At 32.6% G+C, this 15,279-nt stretch overlaps 1 protein-coding gene across 1 annotated transcript in view; it reads left to right on the top strand.

Moving 5' to 3' along the window:
- The first annotated feature begins 9,318 nt into the window (after positions 1-9,318).
- Positions 9,319-15,279, top strand: part of LOC134694832 (low-density lipoprotein receptor-related protein 8-like) — a 28,004-nt gene continuing 22,043 nt past the window's right edge. The window contains exon 1 of the mRNA XM_063555900.1: positions 9,319-9,556. The gene's annotated coding sequence lies outside the window, so the exon portion shown is untranslated. The remainder of the gene's footprint in view (positions 9,557-15,279) is intronic.

Below are 15,279 nucleotides of genomic sequence, written 5' to 3'. Positions count from 1 at the left end.
TTCCTTTTACCTTCAATGATTGTAATACTAGTATTTATATTTGTAGGATGAATCCTTGATTTAAACCTTTAAAAAATCGGTCACGAATTAATTCAACATCAGCTTTGTGTTTAAAGAAAATTGTCTATTTATTTTTAGATTTAAAACTTTCGGTCCGATCAAAATACGAGTATCTGTGTGTATTTTTTATAGAAATTTTTCCAGATAAGGTTCAGGTTTATATTTCTGTGAAGTACGCAGAAATATTTTAAGTATGTTCGTTTCATTTGTCTTCTGAAGTAAATTTATATATAGAAAAGGCACACGAGCTTTCGCCACTCATCGAGGTAAGAGCGTTGACTATATCATTTACATTTTGTATTAAGTTGTAAATTTTCTAGACCCAATTATTTTCACTTTTATCTATTATGTTTCTTTGGGTTACTCATCTCAATTGGTCAATGTAACTGACACTATAAACAACTATTAAACAAGTGTTAAGGTTAGCTAGCTTTAAAACCATTTTTATTTTTAAAGAAAGCCATGTAACAAGTCTGGAATATGACATTTTTTTGTACTCGTTCTGATGATTAATAACGTTTGATTTTCTCAGTTTTTATGAATGTCCCCTTATTGATTTTTTTTTTGTAATTAATATTTGTTCATTTGATATTTTTTTGTAATATCTTTCCTTATTTATGAAGACCACGTGAAACATATGAATATCACGGTGTATTCTCCATTTATTTGTATGATATCCTTCAAGAGACGATATGAAATTTATACCATAGATTGTTTTATGTTCGATTAAACTATAGGTAGTAAGTACATATTAAATAGAAAATATATATGATTTTCGTAAATGATTGCATATATAAGTGAACAAACATGTTGACATTTACTAATTGTTTACTAAGTTATGAATGTGTCTGTCCCAAGTCAGGAGACCGTAATTAAGTGGTAGTTATTTGTGGCTGTCTCAGGTATTTGTTTTTTGTTCCTTATTTTGTACTTATATTAGGCCATTAGTTTTCTTGTTTGAATTATTTTACAATGGACATTTTGGAGCTTTTTATAGCTGACCATGTGGTATGAGCTTTGCTTATTGTTGAAGGCCATACTGTGACTTATACTACAGTTGTTAATTTCAGTGTCACTTGGTCTCTTGTTGAGAGTTGTCTCATTGGCAATCAAACCACATCTTTTTTTTAAAAATTTACCAATTCAAAATTTATCAAACTAAACTTGTCATATGAATGGCTGAATAAACTCAAACAATAGATATAGGAATGTGTGGTATGAGTGCCAATGAGACAACTCTCCATCTAAATAACAATTTATAAAAGTAAACCATTATAGGTCAAGCATACTTTAGGAATAATAAATGTTGTTTTTACTTTTCAGTACAAATACATATACAATTATTTTATTGGCACAAACACAATTACAATTAAAAACCAATTGTTCAGAGAACAATTGAAGGTCTTTCCATCAAAACAATGTATTTTGATATGAAAAATTGTGAAACTAAGTTTAAAATGTCATTTCAATCGTCAAATGATAGCTCCTAGTAAGCTGATTCCAAAAATATATTGTTTCCATACATTTTTTTTTAAATAAGGGAGATAATTGGTTACTTCCGGTTTAAAAAATGTTACTTCCGATTATATTTGATATTTACTTGACACTGATTGCAAAAATATCTGGTTCTATATACTTTGATATTAATAAAGTACAAAAAAATAGCTATTTCCGGTTTACAAAAGGTCACTTCCGGTTGTTTTTTACAAGGTTAAATGGTTTGATACCTTTTTCTAAAAAATGTATATTTTTATCATGTATACATATAGAATAAAAGCAAAGGTCAAAATCTAGAACGTCAAATTAAGCTATGACCTTGAGATCAATTTCAAGGTCATAAACCAAGGACCTCAAATCAAAAGACCATAGGTCTTTATTATATTTAGTTAATGAGTTATATCACCAAACGCGTATTTTTAAATACAAGAGGGGAGAAAACTCCCTTTTACATTCAACGTACGCTTGCAATCAAAATTTACATCTTACGACATGTCGCAACTAACAATTTAGTAAAAATAGTTTGTTGGTATCTTATACAGTCTTTGGATATAAGTAAAAATAAGCCAAATTCAAATATTAGAATATGACCTTGACCTTTGATCTTGACCTAATTTTCATTTTTTGGGACCAAGGACCTCAAATCAAAAGATCGTAGGTCTCTATCACTTATGATTTATAAGATAGAAATTCATATCACTTATATCAGATGCATAAGGGGTAATAACTCTCATATGGAGCGGTCATATCGCTTTGGTCAAAATAGGACAAATCATGCGAAGGATATAACGAGCAATTTTGTAAAATAAATTTGTCATAATCTTTTACGGTTGCGAAGGAGATGCGCTAACAAGGAAAACAGTGTTTGGGGAGATAACTCCTACAAGGAAAAGTATTCGTTTACGCAGGGTAAATTTCAAAAGCGCATAAACTGTTCGATATCATATACCAAATATCTAAGCGACATATTGCGAAACAAATGTTTATCGCAAGAACAAAATTAGGCGGAAGAAAAAAAAAAAAAAAAAAATAATCAGAAGAAAAACAATAGGTCTTTCCACAGAAAAGTGGAAAGACCTAATAATTGGCAATGGCCCATACAACTGGTATACAAATAGTAATAATGCATAGAATATCAATAGGCATATTTCGAACAATATCATCGAACGATATCAATATCATCAACAATAAATGTTTAAGAAAAAAAAATATATCAATTTATACATAGTTGGTCAAACATAATAAGTATTGAAAATAATGACAATATTAATATGTAATATTATGAGCAATGATTATGAATTAGACATATTGACAATTTTTGTCGAGCCTGCAACTTTTGTTGCAGAAAGCTCGACATAGGGATAGTGATCCGGCGGCGGCGGTGTTAGCTCACTTCTTAAAAGCTTTATATTTTAGAAGGTAGAAGACCTGGATGCTTCATACTTTGTATATAGATGCCTCATGTTACGAACTTTCCGTCAGTCACATGTCCAATGTCCTTGACCTCATTTTCATGGTTCAGTGACTACTTGAAAAAAAGTTAAGATTTTTTGTAATGTTAAATTCTCTCTTATTATAAGTAATTGGATAACTATATTTTGTATTTGCGTACCTTGCAAGGTCCTCATGCCTGTCAGACAAATTCAATTGTCTTTAATGGACACAACTCGACTTTTTAATTTACACGAATCATGAACAACGATGGTTATGGTAAAGGTTTTAAGTAATTTATGGTAACGAAATCCCTGTAATTTACCAGTGATGCATTGATTACGTTCGTTAAAATCTATGACATCACTACACACATGGGCATATCGAACGAGTTTGGATAAATGAACACCGCATGATTGAGCCAAAGGAACATCGTCGTCTGAATAAGGGAAAAACCTGCATATATATAAATATATAATTAGGAAAATAACTGCCAAGTCGCTAGCCAGTGTAGATTTTTCTAAAAAAAAATCATCGGAAGATACCAAGACCTTGTTAATAGATATCCGTATTAATGACCATTGTTTCATCATAGTTCGTTTCTCTGTGTGTTATATTTCGGTGTTGTGTCTCTGTTGTGTCGTAGTTCTCTTATACTTGATACGTTTCCCTCCGTTTTAGTTTGTAAACCGGTTTTGTTTTTTCTCTATCGATTGGTGAATTTTGAACAGCGGTATACTACTGTTGCCTTTATTTAACTTCATAAATAATAAACGTTGGCCTTGAATTATAGATTATAGGTATTGACTTGACTTTTGCTGTTAGCCTATTTTTGGCTCGGTGCTTGTGCATCCTGTCGTTGTGTTACGGTGCTATGGTACATTTTTGTATTCTTGTGTTTTTGTTTTTGCTAATTTGCTAATATATATGCAATTTTCTTTGTCTTTGTTGACATATTTGTTTGTTTTTATCATGTTTACAGTGATTGGGATAGTGAAACTATGTTTAGTTCTGTACCACTATTTTTGTTTTACATTTATACCTATTATGTCTGTTTGTTTTGCTCATACATCGTTTTCAAGATGATGGAACATTGTGCGACTGTTGTGCAGGTCGGGGTTTGGCGAGCTATAGGTCCAGGTTTGATCAGCCCTTTTATGTTAAGTAGGGTGCCTATGTCTGGTGGAAATGTGATAGTTGTTGTCCGTCCGTTTGATGTGTATGCGTACTTTTGATTTTGGTATTTGCTTGTGGATTTTCCGTTTGGAATTGTCCTCAGAGTTTGGTAATAAGGTCTTTCCACCTTTTGGTGGAAAGACCTATTGACTTTGTTCTGATTATTTTTTTTCTGCCTAATTTTTTTTCTTGCGTAGTATTGTTGTTTCAAAAGATGTCGCTTAGATATTTGGAATATGTATATTTTATACGCTTTAAAAATTGACAACCGCGTAACAAAATACTTTATCTAGTAAAGAGTTATCTCCTCAAACACTGTTTTTCTTGTGACCACTACTCCTTCGCAACCTTTAAAGATTACGACAAATTCATTTTACCAAATTGCTCGTTACATCTTCAGGATAAGAATATATATTTGGACCGAAGCTATACTGAGACTCCATATGAGAGTTATTCCTCCTTTTTCATTTGATTCAAGTGATATGTTTCTAACTGGTAAACCATAAGTGATAGAGATCTAGGGTCTTTAGACTTGAAGTACTTGGTCCTAAAAATGAAAAATAGGTCAAGGTCAAAGGTCAAGGTCATATTCTTAATTTTGATTTTGATTTATTTTCACTTATTTTCAAAAATCGTAAAAGATATCGACAAATTATTTTTATAGTTAGTTGCGACATGCCGTAACACTTGAATTTTGATTGCGAGGGTACGTTGACCGTAAATGGGAGTTTTCTCCCCTTTTATATTTAGAATTATGCGTTAAATGGTATAACTTATCAACCAAACATATTAAAGACCTAGGGTCTTTTGATTTGAGGCCCTTGGTCTGTTACCTTCAAATTGAAGTCAATGTTATAGGTTAATAGGACGTTCTAGATTTTGACCTTCGCTTTATATTCATATTTATACATCATAAAGCCATTTTAAACTTTTGTTTTATATTGTAATATCAAAATAGATCTTTACTGGTGGAAAGACCTTCAATTGTTCTCCGAACAACTGGTTTTTAATTTTTGTTATTTTTGGTAAAAAGAAATGATGCAAATAATATTTAGTCAACAATATGTATAGCGTAAATTATAATTGTCATCAAGGTAAAATTGAGAAGAGCCTTCATATAGAAGGTGTTCAAGGGTTGTATACCGAAAAAACTATAAAACAACTACACTTCTTCTAGACAATGACAACGACTAGCCCAAAGTCAACAGGACGATTGAACAAATGAATACAGAAACAGCAATGAAGCATCGAAAATGTGAAAAGTGAAGAAAAATCAGCACCTACAGCGATACTGAAAATTACTGGCTACAATATTAATGCCTGGAAATTATCAGCAAGACATCAAGAAGAAAAAAAGTTTATTTTTATCTGAAAAAGTTTCTGTGGTATTTTCTTTATTCCAAAAGCTAGCCTACCAACCCGAGAGGTGTGGCTAGGTGGAACAGACATGCTTGATGAAGGCGAATGGATGTGGGCAAAAACTTTCCAAAAGAGACAATTTCAGGTGGGCACGAAATGAACCGAATAATGGCGCTGCAGCAAGTAACCAACATTGCCTTGATATGGAAAAAGACCAGGATTTTAAATGGGATGATAATACATGCACTTAACTAGCAGTACCACTATGTGAAAGACCGTAAGTTTGTTTTACGTTTTTAAGTATACTTTGCATAGAACGTAATTTGACCAAAAAGGATATTACAAAACGTAGATATAATGAAATACCACATACATTCCAAAAGCTCGGTTAATATGTCGTAACTACAATATCGTTCCCTTTTCACGAATATGACCTACCGAATGAGACTATTTACAAGATGTGTAATAACATGAGCAATACGACGGGTGCCACATGTTGAGCAGGATATACTTACCCTTCCAGACCACCTGAACCCACCCCCAGTTTTTAGTTAAGTTCGTGTTATTGCTGTACCCCTATTTGTGACACTTTGTTCACATATCGATGTCAATATAATAAAATTTGATGAGACTGTCGTACAAGTGGGAGGTTTAGCGCTATAAAACCAGGTTCAATCCACCATTTTCTACATATGAGAATACCTGTACCAAGTCAGGAATATGACACAACCGCCTATATGTTTGATGTGTTTTATCATTTGATTTTGTCATTTGATTATATAATTATGGACTTTCCGTTTTGAATTTTCCTCGGAGTTCAATATTTTTGTGATTTTACTTTTTACTCTTAAACTGAGTATGTATATCTTGCAAGCTGATATATTACTTCAAACGTATAGCTTGACATAATGTTCGAAGTGATTATTGCCTGCTCACTATTTGTTTTGTATTGACAATTTTATATCGGTAAATACCAGGCTTGGATTCGAGATTTATGGTTTGGTGCTTTTGATGCATAGAGCTGATGAAGATAATAATATTGATAATGAAAAAATAATAATAATGCATGGTGTAAAAATGAAAACATGCTCTTCTGCTTTCAGGATAGATCTTCCATGGGGAAAAGAGACAACAAATGCTGAACAGATAATAGGATGAATGCGAAAAAATAAATTTAATTTTATCCTAGATTTCAATAAAATGATTTCAATAGTTTATAATTTGGAAAGATGTCTGTATACACCATTATGAAAGAAATCTTATAGAATTTTGCATCGAAAAACTCTTTTCCGGATTAAACTTTATCAGGAACTCTCATATTTTATCATGAAACATGTATCTAATGTTTTTATAACCACTTGAATACGTAACGAGGTCTATGGTAAAGAGAAAGTATAGTCCAAATCCACCATTGATCTACTATGCATGATGTAGTTGAATACCATAGGTTCTTTAAAAATTCTGAATACATCAATAGATTTTTTTAGAAAGTATCTTATATAACGTCATGTCAGTATACTACTGAGCGGATGATACCATTGAAGACAAGCTGTCTACTATAGTAATCTCATCAAGTAAACATTTAAAGACGACAACAAGTGTTCTTTATATTATTTGGTTTCAGGTAGATTAAAAAAATGTTTGTTCATGAACACATATGAACTGTTTGCATGTTCAGCCCTTCCATTTATTCATATGCCATGTTAAAAAATTACATTATCTTACTTACAATTAGATTTGATTCACACTTACAATTTCAAAGCAAATATGTTATTGCCATTTTGACACGCTTTTTCATGCTTTAGCTAGTTGCTCGACTTATATCATGACTCAATACCAAAACCTAAAAAATGGAGACAAACTTACGTAAAACCTTTTCATATACTTATGTTGAGTTATGGAATTTGTAGTTAATGTAATGTTCTACTTCACGCGAAGTTAAGTGATATTTCATCGCCTCTTCAAAGTGAAACTTCACTATTTCTGTAAATTATTTTATGACTAGTAAGCAGTTTGCAATCCATAACTATTTGTTAAAATCATTAAAGTTATGTAACATATCAACGATTTAATAATAAATTAATAACAAACTACGTGGATGTGTACTTATTGATAATTTAGTCTTAGATGCATGATTTTATTAATTAGTTGTTAGTGGCTTTGACATGGCTGTCAGTAACTGCGAGTACTCTCAGATCTGCACTTAGTGTCTTTTTGTTGTTGGGATGTACAAGTACCCGTCAACGTCAACGTGTTTGGTTAGATGTATTTCTATTTGTATCCATCTGATGAGGTAATATAAAAAGAAGATGTGGAACATTAACAAATTTCAACTATCATAGGTCATCGAACGGCCTTCAACAATGAGCAAATCCCTTATCGCATAGTCAGTTATAAAAGGCTCCAAAATGACAATGTAAAACAATTCAAACGAGAAAACTAACGGCCTAATTTATGTACAAAAATTTAACAAAAAAACAAATATATCCCTAAAATGGGATAGTTATATAACAGTAAAACGTAAGAACGAACTATAAAATTTAGTTGAAAAAGCCTTAACTCATCAGATGGACAAAAATACAGGTGGACGTGGCCAGGAACTTGTACATACCAACAACAAAAAGACACTAGGAACAGATCTGAGAGTACTCGCAGTAATCTGACAGCTAGTTCAAAGCCACTAACAACTAATAAAATAATCATGCATCTAAGACTAAATATCAATCCAAACACATCCAACATCCTTTTCAACTGATTTTTATAGTTCGTTCTTATATTGTACTGTTATCCCACTGTCCCAGGTTAGAGGAGGGTTGGGATCCTGCTAACAAGTTTAACCCACCACATTTTGTATGTGTGTGCCTGTCCCAAGTTAGGAGCCTTTAATTGGTTGTCTTTTGTTGATGTTGTTCACATTTGTTTTTCGTTCAATTTGTGTACAAAAGTTAGACAGTTAGTTTTCTTGTTTGAATGGTGAACATTTGGGTCTTTTTATAACTGACTAGGCGATATGGTTTTTGTTCATTGTTGGATTCCTCACAGCAAACAATAGCTGTTTATTTCTGTGTCATTTGGTCTACGGTGGAGATGCATACCCCATTTTTGTTTTTACATAATTGCGTTTATATATACAGACGACTAACGTAACTATACTTTTTCTGAATCCAAGTATAGCATGATTATGAGTTCGGAATGCCCAGCCCAGTTGATTTCCTAGATTTGACAAGAATGATGATTTTGTGTTTCTTATGCTATGTTGGCAATTTAGCTTCACATTTCATTCTTTTATTTCTATCGTCAAATCAAAGAGGTACCTAATCGATATTTCTGAATTCTTTATCTTGTGGAATTTCAATGTCAAGAGTAGTTCTACGAAGCACAAAATATTTGGACCTTTAAACAATATGGACAAAACAAGAATAACAATAGCTGCTTTAAAAGATAATTTTAACATGATAGAGTTGCATGTGACGATATTGACTGCAGGTAGCAATAAGAGATTTTTTTTTTAGACAGTTGAATTGGTACTACAGTTTTATCAAAATAAATTAAGATTTTGTTTTAAAGTGCTACTGATGACTGAATAAATTACAAAAAATCATATGCAACACAAAACATTATAGTATCGTCTAAAACGACATTTAAAAGACATGTAAATTAATTTGATGCACTATGTTTGCCTTTCCGTAGTAAAATAAAAGCCTATGTTTTGCGAAGTTAAAACCCCACAAACCATTTGGATAATAATAATGTAGTTATTATAAGACACCGTTATTCTTCATAAACGCTTCATAACTTAATGATAACAATAGTCGGGCAGTTTTAGAAAGCTACTGTGTGATGTCTGATCATCAATTGCTTGATGCAAATATAATTAACGTCTATATGCAACGAAATTAATTTGACAGGTGCGAGTTATTTCCTAAAGTATTTAACACGTTAGGAATTTTAATCCTTGTTAACGCTGCCAAATGACTTTAATGTAAAGCTTCATTTTGTCGAACACGAAGATGATGCATGGACAGATAAACAGGTAAGATTGTAGATTCATTTAGGGACGACATCAAAAGATCAATGAAGAATAAAAAACTTAATTCAAATAGTTTGGGGGTGGGGGGTTGAACTGCTGCAAGATTTGGTTATCCGACATTGATTTTTTACATGTATCCATATGGGTCAATCAATTTTTACCAAATTAAGTTAAAAGGGGGGGTAGGGGGGTCAGTGAAAAAACTATGTGAATTAAGATTTTTATCCTTCATTGATCTTTTGATGTCGTCCCTTATTGTGTCGTTTTCATTAAAATTAATGGAATACTGTGTCGCCTAATTAAAATTTATGAAATATTGTGTCGCCTTTATAAAAAATTATGAAATATTGTGTCGCTTTAATTTAAATTTAATGAAATATTGTGTCGCCTTAATTAAAATTTATGAAATATTGTGTCGCCTTAACTAAACTTTATGAAATATTGTGTCGGCTTTATGAAGATTAAATGAAATACCGTGTCGGCTTAATTAAAATTTTAATGAAATATTGTGTCACCTTGATAATTTAATGAAATAATGTGTCGCCTTTAATAAAAGTTTGATTAAGCTCGGTTTTATTTGTAGCATTTATTATATTTTCTTGACCAAAAGGTTGAAACTTAAATAAAATACAACAACACTACTGAACACTGTTGCGCTTTTTAACATTTTATAATGCTACCATATTTTCATTAACATAGAATGGGCGAGATTACCAAATGGATTGGCGATGTGCAGACATGTCATCATCAAACATTAAAAAAAAAGAATGTGGGCATTATCTCTGGGCAATATCCCTTCATATCTAACATAATTGAATTTTAAGTTAAATTGTTACACCTTGCATACAACTATTACTCAAGCTTAAGTTAATATCATGAGATATATAGGAAGATATGGTATGAGACAATTCTCCATCCAAGTAACAATTTATAAAAGTAAACCATTATATGCCAATGAACGGCCCTTCAACACAGAGCTTTGGCTCACACCGAACAGCAAGCTATAAAGAGATATAAAGGGCCCCAAAATTACTAGTGAAAAACCATTTACTATTTGATATGTTTGGTCTGTAGAATATATTGCCACGTGTTATTTTTCCTTATTTAATTTTGCTACAATACTGTGTTATCCCTCTCTATAAAGAACCAAATCAGTTTTGTAAAATGATTAATTTGAACTTACAGTAAGACAAACACAAAGACTTGCTGTACAATATCTGCACAGCTATTTCGATCACCATGAAGTGATACTTCTGTAAAACTTCAGTACTTATCTAAAGGGGAGAATAAATCAAACAATTAAACTAGCCCTTTAATCTTTTGTCAGACAATACTTTGAGGCTCAAGGCGAAGAACTAAACATTGTGAAGTCTTTGCATTCTTTGTAATGCTTCAAAGCTAACAGACACAATTCACTAACCATACACTTGATTAGTAGAGTTGAGAATTACAATGTTTCTAGAATGCAAAACATTATTTTCTCTTGTATTTAACCAGTCATCTACTGTAACAATTAATTTCCAACTCGTAGCCTGCTTCTAATGATTGGTATACTGTTTATTTTCGTCTGTCCGCGCGTACAATGTAACCCCTTTCTGTCGCATTTTCCTCGCAACTGCAAGTTGTAGATTCTTGAGACATGGCACCAAACTTCATCTGGTAATTTCATACCGTGTGAACCTTCAGCCTTTAGAAAACTTGTATCTTAAGTGTCATGCCCATATATGAAATGCTTGTCTCGTTTAGTCAACAGCATTGAGCTGGGATGCACTTAATAAGCAACAGCGCAGAGTACAGTTACTAGTTACACTGCATCATTTGATTAGCTATCAATACTTTTGATTTAATCTATATTACATATACAAGTCAATTGCTGTTACACTAAATCGATGCGTTTAAATAAATTGTTCGTTTGAACATTTTCCCCGAGAAACGTCGAGTACATGAACAGACCATCTTTTTAATGCACGCGGTCTATAGCTTACAGCATGAATCAGGAGCGAATTGAACAAGCCATTTATTGTAAGAGAGCGAATCAAATAAAAGAAACAAAAGATACAATTTATCACAAATAAAAAGTTGAAAAAAATTTAACGTAAATATTGATTGATTAGTAACGACACTTTCAACACTAAAATCAAACTCCGGTAGGAAAACTCACAATCCTAGTCAACTAAGTCGTGTGCAGCTCCCACGTGCGGAATTCGAACTCAAACACTCGGTGTTGGCAGACTAGTGATAGTCTTTACAAATTAATCTGGGTATGAGGATATCATAAGTGTACGATCTAGCTTTAGTAATCATTTCCCTGCTGAACATAAAGCAATGTATGTTATATGCAATTACGCTGTAATAGCTCAATGTCGTTTATTAATGGTTACGTTGTAAACCGAAGTGTTCTTATTTCCAAGTTTTATCGTGTAATGAAAGGGTTTTTGCGCAAAATAGGGTGAGAGAATCCTTTGAAGAATATTGTTATTGTTAAAGTAATTGCAAATAATTATGCAATTTATGACATTCCACTCGTGGTAATGATTTACAAATAATCTTAACTATCCAAAAGTAACATATGTATAACGTACTATGCAAATGATGAATACTGTTAGTAAAGAAATCTAAGTAACTACAAGGTATTCTTACGATTAGGCATATGCAATTTTAGGCTGTGATCCCGACTGTCACCTCCTATTTGCGTTTGTTCATTGTCAAGCAATATGCCTTCATTATGGAATACAAAAAATGACGATTTTCATCTTTTTCTATCCTAAATCAGATGTTACAAAATCATAATTAAATATATGATAGCCACACTCTCCCAAAAGTTCTTGTTCGTTTCAAACAACAACCATCAGAAATAGATCTCGCAAAGAGTGTATTCACATAACAAAAACCAAAATACTCTGCCATCCATTAGCTTATATAACAGAGAAATACGTGACTCTTTGTGCATGTTACCGATCTCGGGATCAAACCCAATATGAAAATTCAAGGTCTACTTTTAAGTTTTGCACTCAGCGTAAAGTGATTTTTTCATGAACGGTGGCTTATTTGCTAGTATTACCAGATTCAAGCCCGGCTAATTTTGGAAACAATTCCGGTTAGATTTTTAGTCTCTGTGTTACAGATCCCAGAATCAAACCAGAAATAAAAACTATTCTCTAATATAAAAAAGAAGATGTGGTATGATTGCCAATGAGACAACTGTCCACAAGAGACCAAAATGACACAGACATTAACAACTATAGGTCACCGTAAGGCCTTCAACAATGAGCAAAGCCCATACCGCATAGTCAGCTAAAAAAGACCCCGATAAGACAATGTAAAACAATTTAAACGAGAAAACTAAAGGCCTTATTTATATAAAAAATAAATGAACGAAAAACAAATATGTAACACATAAACAAACGGCAACCACTGAAATACAGGCTCCTGACTTGGGACAGGCCCATACATAAATAATGAGGCTAATGTCAATTTGGCACCAAAGAAGTATTAACTTTTAAAATAGGTCTTTGCTAGTGACGAATTATACAAGACATTGCTGTCTAGTATGTTTAAGTAGGGCTCACGTGGAGACACTAGTCTTTATTGGTATGCTGTCTTATTGGCATCTACAGTGTTTTATTCACGTTGATATTATATCTGGAAATACTATGTCATCTTATATTATTTATGATCAAGGATTAATTATTTCGCACACATTACATAAATTCTTATCCAAATTGTCAATGAAGGTAATTACTCTATAAACTCGTATCAGACAGACAAAACAGATAACTTAATGCTTTACAACGTTTATCTTGCATACCTTGGCAATTGGTGCTAAGTAAGCATTTGATGACGTGAAAGACATACTTACAAAACAGTTACGAACAAAATTCATATCTCGGTGGTTAAAGTTTTTCTCTCATTAACAATATACAGTTTTACACTTTGCTAAAATTTATGAGAGTCATGCATGTTAGTTTGCCAACTGACAAACGCTGTAACAGCATTAGTGTTTTACGGAACATACATGATTCAGACGCAGGAGATTATGATTGATCGCGCTTCAAATCAATGAAACTAATTTTAATGCAAGTCTGGCGTTATTTTGTATTTTAAAAAATTGTATTGGAGACATCGCTGATTTTCAATGGTTGGACTGATACTTACGTATTGTTCCTCAAACTCCATACAGCGTTATCGTTCGGGTCATACTTCCCTTTCTAAAGAAGCGTAGCCAGATGTCACCACTGTTTCGGAGTTTGATTGTTCCTATGATGTGTTATAACACCACTGTCCCTTGGGGAGTGTTTAGCGCTAACAAACATGTTTAGCCACATTATGTATGATAAGCTTGCCCCAGGTCAGTTATTCAGTGCATGGTTGTCGTTGGTCTGTGTCTATCATAGTTGTGTTTTGTTAATTCTATTGTTATAAGTTAGGCTGATTTTTTCCTTTAAATCATTTCATATGCACTGGAATTACGATTATCCCAATATGGCGACGGCAGATATAGGTGAAATCTTTACAGTCATTTTTCTCAAATGTAACATGTTTTTGTGTATGTATCATACCTTTTATAGTTGACAGTACGTATTTTTTTTTTTTATTATTGTAGAATACCTATGAATTGCTTATATCTTATATCGACACAATTTTTACTCTATTAGGCCTATAGGCGGCTGTTGTCTCAATGGCAAAATGTAACCTTACCACATCTCCTTCTTTTTTATTGCAAGATCTAGAGCACCAGAGGCGGATTTAGGGGGCCCGGCCCCTCTTTTTTGGGATTCGGTTGCTTATATAGGGAATCACTGAAGCGTGACTGGAGCGGGCCCCTTGTTATGTCAGTCAGTGGGCCCCCACTTATGAAAATTCCTGGATCCGCCACTGAGCATGCACTTTGTGAGCCCATTTCAGATCTAAACTTTGAATATAAATTACTGTAAAGTACTTGCTGCATGAAGAAGTTGAACTGATTCTACGTTATGATTGTGTGAGATTCAAGATGTCAAATTGATGCTTTGGGTATGCATTATATGCGGTTTATTTTTTTCGGATGATAAAACTAGTAACGAGTCATTAAGGACTATAAAATTGATAATAGAAATGGGGAATGTATCAAAGAGACAACAACCCGACCATAGAAAAAACAACAGCAGAATGTTGTTATGTTAATTTAATATTTTCCAGATGGATTTTCCTTTACCTAGTTGTTAATATGATAGTCGTAACCAAGTTGTTTCATCTGTTTTCTCTTATACGGGATTCTCATGAAGAGATGTGGAATGGTTGCTATTCAGACAACTATCTACCAAAGTTAAAATAAAGAGACAATAAGAAATCCAATGAAAGGTCACCTTCAATAATAAGTAAAATAGATGGTACTGAGTTATATTTTTTACCACAACGCCCGAGCTTGAAACTTAAAATTTGAAAAAAATGGAAATTAAAAACTTAAAACAAACGTTGAAGAGATGATACAATCGAAAAAGTACGGACAAGAATATTTCATAAAAAACAACCAACAAAAACATTAATCATTCATGAAATGAAATGAATTTATTTTAGCTGTTCTAATCAATCTCCAGAAAAAAACATAGTAACCACTTGAACTAGTAGAAAGTATTAACATTCTTCGGTCATTTCCATTAGTGGGGATTCCATTTCCCAATGTATTCAGAAATATGCATTTTAAATTTTTAAGTGAAGTTTTTCCTAGTGTGAGAATAAAAACTATG

The sequence above is a fragment of the Mytilus trossulus genome, chromosome 13 (assembly GCF_036588685.1).
Source record: "Mytilus trossulus isolate FHL-02 chromosome 13, PNRI_Mtr1.1.1.hap1, whole genome shotgun sequence".
NCBI lineage: Eukaryota > Metazoa > Mollusca > Bivalvia > Mytilida > Mytilidae > Mytilus > Mytilus trossulus.
This window is presented reverse-complemented; position numbering and strand designations above follow the sequence as displayed.